Raw genomic sequence first — 11,402 nt, 5'->3', positions numbered from 1 at the left:
GCAGCAGAAGAGCTGTAAGAAGAGATGAGAGCAGCAGAGCATGACGTGTGTCAGTACTACTACCAACAGCTGCATCTACTGCTGCATTGTGCATGAGGTGGCAGGAAAACACAGTGGCGTCACCAAAGGAGGGCCAGTGGATGCCACAGCCACCCGTTTTCATGTGTCTAACTCAGCTAACAAATATAGAAAGAAATCTCAAAATAAACAAGGAATGCAAAGACACAGTGGCACACCGAGTAGGAGTCAATGGGGAGTCACAGTGATATGACTAGACTATAAGCTGTCTCGTAACTTTACATTCATACCAAAATCTATCAGTATGTGATTCCTTAGCACTCATATTTCCATAGTTTAACTAGTCTTTACACTACAACATCTAAATAGATATCTAAAAGTTAGTTATGGCTTTTGTTTGGTGTGTGTCTCTTCAAGATTCTCAGAGGCCCTGTCTGCATGACCCCCTATAGAGAATCTCTGAAGGCGACATTGGTCAGTCATTCAACAAAACAAAAGGGACATCTTGGAAACATATCCTTCAGGTAAGAGAAAAAAAATCCTGGAGCAACCTACCATTAAAAACTAAAACACTGTCACTCAGACAAGACACAACATGGTGGGAGCAGATTGCATTTATCACCACCTTGTGTTTTTATTCTTCTTTCAGCTCTTATTATGGCCTTGTGGTGTCACTTTGACTCTCGAGTTCGATGGAAGAAACACAAAACTGCATCAAGGTTGTTACGGTGAACGTCACCATTGACTCACCACTGACTGTTTTCTTTTCTTTTATCAAATCAGGCTTGAGCTGCACAGCGTCTTTCACAGCACACAGGCTTTTCTACTTTTCAAAGCAGCTCCCAGACAGCACATGAAATACAATTTCATTTTCCCTTGGGTGAAAACAGAGCTTTTCCCAACAATAGCACCAGTTCAAGAAGTGTAAGTTAAAGAGTTCAGCATGTGTCCATGATGTTATAAATAGTTATTCTAAATATAAATGTGCATCACAGCAGTGCATAACAGTTGGAGGATGTTACCTCATTGTTTGGTAATAAATAATGTCTGTGAAGCATGAACTCTAAAGGTTTCTGTTCACAGGCCTTAAACCTCAATGTTCATCTTCCACTGTTCGACTGACTTGATTTTAGTTCTATAAATGTCAATCTTCACTCAAAGATAGATTTGGCAATTCTGGAGAATCATGATTGATATTTAGCTAGTTGGCATATTTATGTAGTTACCATGTTCCAGATTTATTGGCCCTCTTGCCCTCACTGACCCCTCTCTTGTTTCCCCTTCATCTTTCATTCGCCCTGTCCTTTGCCTGAGTGCAACCTTGCTCAAGCATAAATTCCACAGGACATGCTGGAATAGTGTTCTGTGAATTGGTCTGAGCCATATCGTTTGTTTCCCTTTTACAGAGTTAGGGTTGTGTAGGTACACTGGATTTTTTTCAGTTAACACTTAGAACAGACAGACCATGAGGAGATATTCACTGAACTGGACAAAAAGAATATTGGTTTATAATGACATACTCCACCTTGCCCCCTGAAGAATCACCACCTTGTTGTGGTGGAAGGGTTTGTGTGTCCCTGTGAAACTGGCAAGTATGCTGCATAGGAATATAGACCATAGTAGGATTCAGAGCAATTCAAAGACCCCAAAGACAAAGGAGCTGCAACACCTCGTCTGGAATGGAGGGCGAGAACCATCCAACCCACACAATTAGTCATGAGTTTTGGGTAGGGTTCTGACATTAACACTGCATCCTGGAATCAGCCTCAGAGATAGAGTGAGTCGCTGTACCTTTGTGTTGAAAGGAGCCAGCTGAGGTGGTTCAAGCATCTGATTAGGATGCCTCCTGGGTCCTTCATTCGGAAGATTTGCCATCATGTCCAAATGTGAGGGCACCCCGGCGTAGACCCACAATGTGCTGGAGGGATTACATATCTCATATGGACAGGAAACACCTTGTGATCACCCTGAAAACTGGAAAACATTGCTGTATCTACACTGCTCTGCGGCCACCGTGACTGGACAAGACCAAAAAAACAGAGGGGTGGATAGTCCATCTTCAAAATTTGTATCAAAACAAATAAAATCCCACATTACTAGTGATATACTTAGTTGGCCTATTGAAGAAAAACAATGAATGTATTAACACAACTTGTGCATGTTATCTTACTGATGACTTTCTCTACTTTTCTCTATAACTCAAAATCAATGAAAAGTATTAGTACTAGTAATTTCAAAACACAAGTACCCATTTAGATCAACACTAAACTTGCGTAAATACTATTTTATCATGAATTGACAATATTGTCTTTACTGAGTTTAAACATTGAAAATAAACATCTTTGCATGCTGAATTTGCAACTATGGGCCAACATGGCTGTCTATGTATTAATTTCTCAGAAATCAGCGGAGACACTGCAAGAAAATGTATTATAGCAACAATAAGTAGAAAAAACATTTTAAAATGTGACATACAGTATTAAAGATGCCACTTGTGGCTATGTTTGGATTTCCACCAATTCCTGAGGAAAACACCTGGTTGTTCAGCCAATAAATGCTCCATTTACTGAATTAGCTAGATGCTAGTTTTGTCTCCTATTTGCAGGAATAGAGTGTGAAGAATCAGGAGCAGCATTAAATCACTGATGGACTCATTTCTACCTGCCCTGTGTCACTTCTGTTGGCTGAAAATTTGTGTCTCTGTGACGTGGTGAAAACCAATATGCCTTAACTTTCCATCAGAGGTTTGGGAGGGGTGACCTCGTGACGGCCGGATGGCATCGTGTTGCCAAAGTCAGAGTCAGTTCATGAAGAATTCAGCAGGTATGCAAGGTACGCCGCCATCTGTGACAGGCTCTGTGTTTACCATTGCAAAATCAAAACAGCAGCACACCGTGGGGAACACCATGTACCTAATCACATGGTTTTGACCTGCTTGAAAACAACACAACTTGATGTGGGATTTTTTTTTTTTTTGCATTATTCTTATGTCTTTTTTGTAACTTCAGCAACAGTTTGATCTAACTGAGGAGTATTTTTTTGTATTTAAACTCCTCACTCATTAATGTGTAAACTCTCCCTTTGCCAATGGTACTGTATGTATACATTCCACTTCTACATTCCACTTGTTCAACATCCAACATAAATGAGATGGGGGATTGACAATGAATACATAGAGGATGAAAGGCAAGAAGCAGCCATCTCTGTCTAAAAACTCTCCATAGATTATACATGACACCTTTTATTCATGACAATATGAATCATAGACGTCATATTTATGCTTAAGAGGTCATGGAAAAATTTGAGAGAGTAACTATGCAATATACATTGTTTTCAGAAACAGGTTAACATCAGAAGGGGATTTGATGTTTTTGCTACCTCTGGCATTTGAGTGACCAGAATCTACAACAAAGCACATGCTATAAGTGGCTACTTACTCCGCCAAGCAATGCAGCGTACATTTGTCGATCTGTTTGTCTGTCTCTTATTAACATTACTCAAAAACGGACAAACAATCACACCTACGGGCAATTTTGAGTGATTAATTAACCTCAGCATATTTTTGGACTGTGGGAGGAAGCCGGAGTACCCGGAGAAAACCCACGCATGCTCAGGGAGAACATGCAAACTCCATGCAGAAAGATCCCAGACCTCGGCCAGGATTTGAACCGGGGATCTTCTTGCTGCAAGGCGAAAGTGCTACCCACTACTTCACTGTGCAGCCCCCTGGAAAGAACATCACTTTGGTAATGGTTCATTTTGCCTTTCAAATGTCTTTGAACACATTTTGTGGAAAAATTCCTGTGTAACTTTGGAATTCTTGATGCTGATTAGAGGTTTGTATGTTGCACAATGGCCTCAACTCAACAATATGTGTCTTGTGAAACTTGCACACATGAACTGTTGCTGGTGTTACTGACCAGTGTTTTGGATGCTTATTCACAGCTTGAAGGATTCTTCTGTCATCAGCTGCAGTGGTTTTTGGTGGGTGGCTTACCCTGTACTTATTCTATAAACCAGTGGCAGTTTCTTCTTTCTCCTGAACTTCCCACACTGCCGTACCAACCTATTTCCACAGTAACTGATGAAACAGTCATGTAATGAACTGATAGGTAATTTGCACCAACACAAATTTTCAATCACTGCATTAACACCTGGTGATTTTGTTTCTGTGTTACAGTTTGCACAGCTTTTCCTGTGCAGGGTTTAGAGGTGTAATATAGCCTGGCTAGGTTTGCTGTACTTGATATATCAATTTCATGTGCCGTGTGTCTTAGTGACGCTTTGAGTTTCTCTTCTTACAGACGAGCTGTCCTTCAGAGTCGGCTCTCTGGTCTTCATAATGATGTTGGCCTTCTGACTCTAGTTGCAATTTCAGCAGATGAAAAGATAGACTGACGTCAAGACTGGACACCAACTGCCCCTTTATGTGTGAACATAGATTGTATATACTGATGTACACTACCGTTCAAGAGTTTGGGTTCACCCAGACAATTTCACGTTTTCTCAGAAAACTCATGCTTTTATTCATGTGCTAACATAACGCACAAGAGTTTTCTAATCATCAATTAGCCTATCAACACCATTAGCTAACACAATGTACCATTAGAACACAGGACACAATAAAACACATACACAAAAAAACTGAAAAACCAAACAAACAAAAAATAAATTAATTAATAAATAACCAGACAGTACAGAACACCATAGTTGTGGGTGTCATGTCAGTATAGAGTGGAATAGGCCAGAAGAAGATACTAGAGAAAAGGAGAGTGTGTTTAGTGTGAGATTAGACTCTGGAGAGAGTCTCAGCACATTCTGGCGGGTCCCATCACTGCTCAACAGCGGAACTCGACAGGAGCTGGTGGGACCTGAACAAACATGCACATGCAAGTTTGAAAGACCCCGAAGCCCAGAACAGCCATCACAGCAATGCAGGGCCAAACCGAACCCCCCCACCCATATATATATATATATATATATATATATATATATATATATACATACAGTGCCTTGTGAAAGTATTCGGCCCCCTTGAACTTTTCAACCTTTCGCCACATTTCAGGCTTCAAACATAAAGATATAAAATTTTAATTTTTTGTCAAGAATCAACAACAAGTGGGACACAATCATGAAGTGGAATGAAATTTATTGGATATTTTAAACTTTTTTAACAAATAAAAACCTGAAAAGTGGGGCGTGCAATATTATTCGGCCCCCTTACATTAATACTTTGTAGCGCCACCTTTTGCTGCAATTACAGCTGCAAGTCGCTTGGGGTATGTCTCTATCAGTTTTGCACATCAAGAGACTGAAATTCTTGCCCATTCTTCCTTGCAAAACAGCTTGAGCTCAGTGAGGTTAGATGGAGAGCGTTTGTGAACAGCAGTCTTCAGCTCTGCCCACAGATTCTCGATGGATTCAGGTCTGGACTTTGACTTGGCCATTCTAACACCTGGATACGTTTATTTGTGAACCATTCCATTGTAGATTTGTCTTTATGTTTTGGATCATTGTCCTGTTGGAAGATAAATCTCCGTCCCAGTCTCAGGTCTTTTGCAGACTCCAACAGGTTTTCTTCCAGAATGGTCCTGTATTTGGCTCCATTCATCTTCCCATCAATTTTAACCATCTTCCCTGTCCCTGCTGAAGAAAAGCAGGCCCAAACCATGAGGCTGCCACCACCATGTTTGACAGTGGGGATGGTGTGTTCAGGGTGATGAGCTGTGTTGCTTTTATGCCAAACATATCGTTTTGCATTGTGGCCAAAAAGTTCCATTTTGGTTTCATCTGACCAGAGCACCTTCTTCCACATGTTTGGTGTGTCTCCCAGGTGGCTTGTGGCAAACTTCAAACCAGACTTTTTATGGATATCTTTGAGAAATGGCTTTCTTCTTGCCACTCTTCCATAAAGGTCAGATTTGTGCAGTGTATGACTGATTGTTGTCCTATGGACAGACTCTCCCACCTCAGCTGTAGATCTCTGCAGTTCATCCAGAGTGATCATGGGCCTCTTGGCTGCATCTCTGATCAGTCTTCTCCTTGTTCGAGGTGAAAGTTTAGAGGGACAGCCGGGTCTTGGTAGATTTGCAGTGGTCTGATACTCCTTCCATTTCAATATGATTGCTTGCACAGTGCTCCTTGAGATGTTTAAAGCTTGGGAAATCTTTTTGTATCCAAATCCGGCTTTAAACTTCTCCACAACAGTATCTCGGACCTGCCTGGTGTGTTCCTTGGTCTTCATGATGCTCTCTGCACTTTAAACAGAACTCTGAGACTATCACAGAGCAGGTGCATTTATACGGAGACTTGATTACACACAGGTGGATTCTATTTATCATCATCAGTCACTTGGGACAACATTGGATCATTCAGAGATCCTCACTGAACTTCTGGAGTGAGTTTGCTGCACTGAAAGTAAAGGGGCCGAATAATATTGCACACCCCACTTTTCAGTTTTTTATTTGTTAAAAAAGTATAAAATATCCAATAAATTTCATTCCACTTCACAATTGTGTCCCACTTGTTGTTGATTCTTGACAAAAAATTAAAATTTTATATATTTATTATAATTTTATATCTTTATGTTTGAAGCCTGAAATGTGGCGAAAGGTTTAAAAGTTCAATGGGGCCGAATACTTTCACAAGGCACTGTACTTCTACGGTTTGGCAGATGCTACATGAGTGTGAAAGCAAGGACCACCAGACTAAAAAACAGCTTCTATCTGCAGGCTATCAGGCTACAAAATCACTGACTCACTTGCAATATCTATAAATAGCAATATTTTGCACATATCTCCTGTCTTGGCACATGTCGACAATATAATAAGATGCTAACATTTCCACAAAGAATTTATTGTTTTTAATTATTTTTATTTTATTTTTTATTATATTCTATTTCATTTCATTTTATTTTTGTTATTTTAGTTGTGTGATACAGTAGTGTGAAGGGAACTCGTAAAATAATAAAAAAATTATAAAAATAAAACAATAATACTGCTGTGTATATGACAATAAAGTTCTTGAATCTTGAAACTTATGGCTACTGACTCCACGTCCACTTCTCTACACTTTTGAGTGCAATCTATTTGACAAGCAAGGGACAAAACAAGTTAAGGATGAATTTGACTGATTTCTTTTTTCAAATTATTGCTTACCACAGAAATGGTTCTTCTTTTGGCTCCACAGATTGAGCTGCAGACAGTTTTCTGCCTCTGAAGCTACTCTGCCATCGCAAAATGTTTATAATCACCTAGAGCTAGTGCAATCCTATTAGCCAAAGCTGGTGGATGCTCTTTTCAGCTTTATGACATGACAAAAAAAAACAACCCAAAAAACCCAAATCACTCACAATCGCCATAAACCATAATGCTGCAAATCCACTGCATCCAATTCCCAATAGGTTAAAGCTTGTCAGCTTTATTGTTCAGCCTCAGCTGCCAGTTCTGTGTATTCTTATTGACTTATGTACTGAATTGTCAGCGAATGTGCAGAGAGGACAGACTGCCACGTATTGAAATAGCCCAATATACACTTATAATGTAGATATATATGTTTTTAAACTGGTGATGATAGTCTTTGCTGTGACACTAAGTGTGAGACATCCTCTTTTATTTCCCATTTCCTCCCATGAAACAACCCCGGTTTGTTTTCACGGAGATGGTTGTTATTTTCGCTTCTGCCATTAAAAAGAGTAATGTAGTAAATTAAATCTTGTTTTTTTTTTATCAATCTAAAATAAGCTGAATGCTAAACAGAGTAGTCTTTAAAAAGAAAAATGATCACGCAAGCAATGATTAAGAGGTAGACATAATTGCATTTTAGCTTTTCCAACTGTCAGGACAATCATTCCTCATCAGGTCAGTTTATTTGTCCAGTACCTAATTTATGATGAAATGTCCTTGTCAATTGACACCCTCCAGGGCTTAAAAAAAGGGGGGGGCAAAAAAAGTAAAGATTTCAGTACCACAAATGGCCAATTGAGACTAGAGCCAAAAAAAAAAAAAAAGACTCAGTCTTCACAGATCCCCATGTTAAAACGCACAATTTAACAGCACAAATAAATATGTTCTGCTTGGACAAAACAATAACTATTTTGGTCTTTATAGCTGACTGGGGTAATTAACTTTTACTTTTAAGTGTTTACATTGTAAAAGGTTTACAAAATGCAACTAGATGTAGCAGAACATCGCGGTATTTTTTGGCATAATGCATTTGACATACTATGCATTGGGACTTAATAATTCTTCCTGGGATACTAGATAGCATGGTACTCTGGTTATTGGGAAACACACTGAGATTCAAAGCCTATCTTCAGGAAACATGCGGTGATGTCACAAATAGTTTGTCCACCTTTATATAAAGTCATGGTCATTTCTAACTAATTATTTAGAAAACAATAACATGGTGACATACTAAACTAAGACACCGAAACTAATTCTGACATTGTACCTAAACATTATCTTCTACCTCATGCTGATGTTTGCATTTAGTTCAAAGCATTGCTGTACAATAGTGTCACAGAGTTTTCAGCACTGTACACCGCTTCTATACAGACATCCATCCATCCATCCATCCATCCATTCACTATACACCGCTTTATCCTCACTAGGGTCGCGGTGGGTGCTGGAGTCTACCCCAGCTGACTCGGGCGAAGGCAGGGGACACCCTGGACAGGTCGCCAGTCTGTCGCAGGGCTCTATACAGACATACAGTTCAAAGTCTTTTCCAACAGGAACTAATTTGCTGAAGGCACCTTGAAGTGGAAATCACCTCCTACCCAATCAGGATCTTCCAGGACTGAGAAATGAAGCAGATGTGGAGAGGCCAAAAACTGCAGTTCCTTAAAAAAAAACACTTGAGGCTGGCTCCAAAAATCAATCAGTCCTCATTGACTAACATGTTAAGAGGTCTAACATTACAGCAGAAATAAACATGTCTACATCCTGGCACAGAAAATAGATTTTGGTCTCTATAGCTAATATCCCCATTAATATGAAATATACAGGGGATAAACCTTTACACAACTCACCCGTTTAATAATTGTATAAAGGCTTAATGTTATGCAGAATTAAGGGTGTGGCTACTTTAAATGACAGGTGGGTACCATGACAGAACAATCCATGGCCCACTAACATTTGCATAACCCACCTCAGCACCACTCACACTTCACATCTTTACTGGTTTGTAGATTAGCTGGGAGTCAGGAGGAGTCTGGAGCTGGAGCCACCTGACTAAACTTAGAAACCGTCATTCAGAAAACCCGTGGATGACATCACTTGGGGTTCATCCCCCATATTAAATACAATCTATGCCTTGACCACATTTTTCACAATTTTTCTCGAGTACAGCAACAATTCTGACTCTCTCAGTAGATTGCGATTACGTAATGATTATACCTCACTTGGCTTTTGGATGAGTGGTGGCAGTAATCTTAATAATTCATGGGTGAACCACATCTGCCAAACAAAATCTAAATGCACTAATAGAATTAACATGAACATTTGTTTTTCTTCCAGTGCTTTCAAGGTTTCTGTGCCGCACCGCTGATGAGATGCAGGCTATTAGCAGCGATCAATAAGCCTGCTACTTAGGCTGCTCTTACTCAGCTTCTGTAGGGAGAGAAAACTGCAGTGAGCAGGCAATATCCTGAGTATTCTGTACAACAAGGACGACAGGCTACGTTCATGTAAGGACCATTGAAATACACAATGCCTGACAGACTCTTCATCCTTCAACAGAGGAGGGTTGTAAAAAGAAGTGATAGAGTTTATGAACTGGAAGTAAAAGGATCTGTGTGGACATGACACACACACACACACACACACACACACACACACACACACACACACACACACACACACACACACACACACACACACATACACACACACACACACACACACACACACACACACATTTCTGCAGGGCAAAAGCAACTGTACAACCACTGTGGGAGTTCTGTGATGATGCACCTGAAACATTGTGGGTGGATATCTTACCATGCACTGGAGCAACTCAGGACATAGACGTGGGCGGTGTTGGTCTTTCCTTTCCAGTGGGCACTGGCATCCATTCTGCTTCAGTGAATAGAAATAAAGCATGGTTTTCCAGAGAAAGAAAAAAACAGGATAGTTGAAATTGCATTCTTCCAAGTAAGGAAACAGTAAACTTAACAGATAAATGAGGAAATTCAGGTCAGGTTACCTTAAATTTAATTCTTCAGAATTTTCCCTTCATTTGGACAAGTTAGGACATGTACATCTGAGATCCTGTGCAAAGAAAATACTATGGTTGAGTCAAAATGGTTTTGACAGTAAAGTGGTGTGATTCATCATCCCTTTAGTTTCAGAAAATGTTGTACAGTGTCTCTTTTTATGGGACAAGTTAAAGATATTTTGTAAAAGGCAAAGATAATAATGAGCATGAACAAATCAAAGGAGCCAACTGAGAAATATACTACCATTCAAAAGTTTGGGGTCACCCGGGCAATTTCATGTTTTCCATGAAAACTCACACTTTTATTCATGTGCTAACATAATTGCACACAGTTAGACTTTGAACACCATTAGCTAACACAATGTAGCATTAGAACACAGGAGTGATGGTTGCTGGAAATATTCCTCTGCCTATGTAGATATTCCATTAAAATCAGCCGTTTCCAGCTAGAATAGTCATTTACCACACTAACAATGTCAAGACTGTATTTCTGATTATTTAAAGTTATCTTCACTGAAAAAACTGCTTTTCTTTAAAAAAAAAATAAGGCCATTTCTAAGCGACCCCTTTTGAATGGTTGAACTTTTGAATGGTAGTGTATGTTTCGTAGTCTATTTATAATATTCAGTTGTTAAAGTGTGATCCAGTTTTCACATACTTTTTTGAAAAGTAAATCTGCACATCCGTTCTGATCCATCTGGTCCTTATGATAATGTTCAAGTCTGAGTGTCCTGGTTTTATACCAGTTATTGCTTTCTTACTGGAAAGCAATAACATTTTATAGAGATATAGGCAGGGGTGAAAGTCGTTTTAAATTCTTGCCGGAACTATTAGTAATAGTTCCGGACCGTTCCGGCTTACTTTCACCCCATTCCGTCGATGCTAACTATTGTAAATCCTGTTGAAAGTTTTTCAGCCAATCACAACAACGTGTGGAATTTCACGTGTAATTTATTGCTCGTCCCACTGCAATAAATCAAGCGCACCTATTTGCTATTGGCTGCTACTGGCCATAACAATCGCTGTGTTACAGAAGTAGACACGCATGCGCACTCACGTACTGCTGAGTGAACTCCGGTCGATATCTATGGATAGCAGGCAGGCCGGGCGGTGTACCGGCGTACCCATAGATACCGGTGGAAGAGCGGTGTACCGCCAGCAGATCT

This window comes from Acanthochromis polyacanthus, chromosome 8, assembly GCF_021347895.1.
Source record: "Acanthochromis polyacanthus isolate Apoly-LR-REF ecotype Palm Island chromosome 8, KAUST_Apoly_ChrSc, whole genome shotgun sequence".
Taxonomy (NCBI): Eukaryota; Metazoa; Chordata; class Actinopteri; family Pomacentridae; genus Acanthochromis; species Acanthochromis polyacanthus.
The sequence above is the reverse complement of the archived record's forward strand: the minus strand, read 5'-3'. Positions refer to the sequence as shown.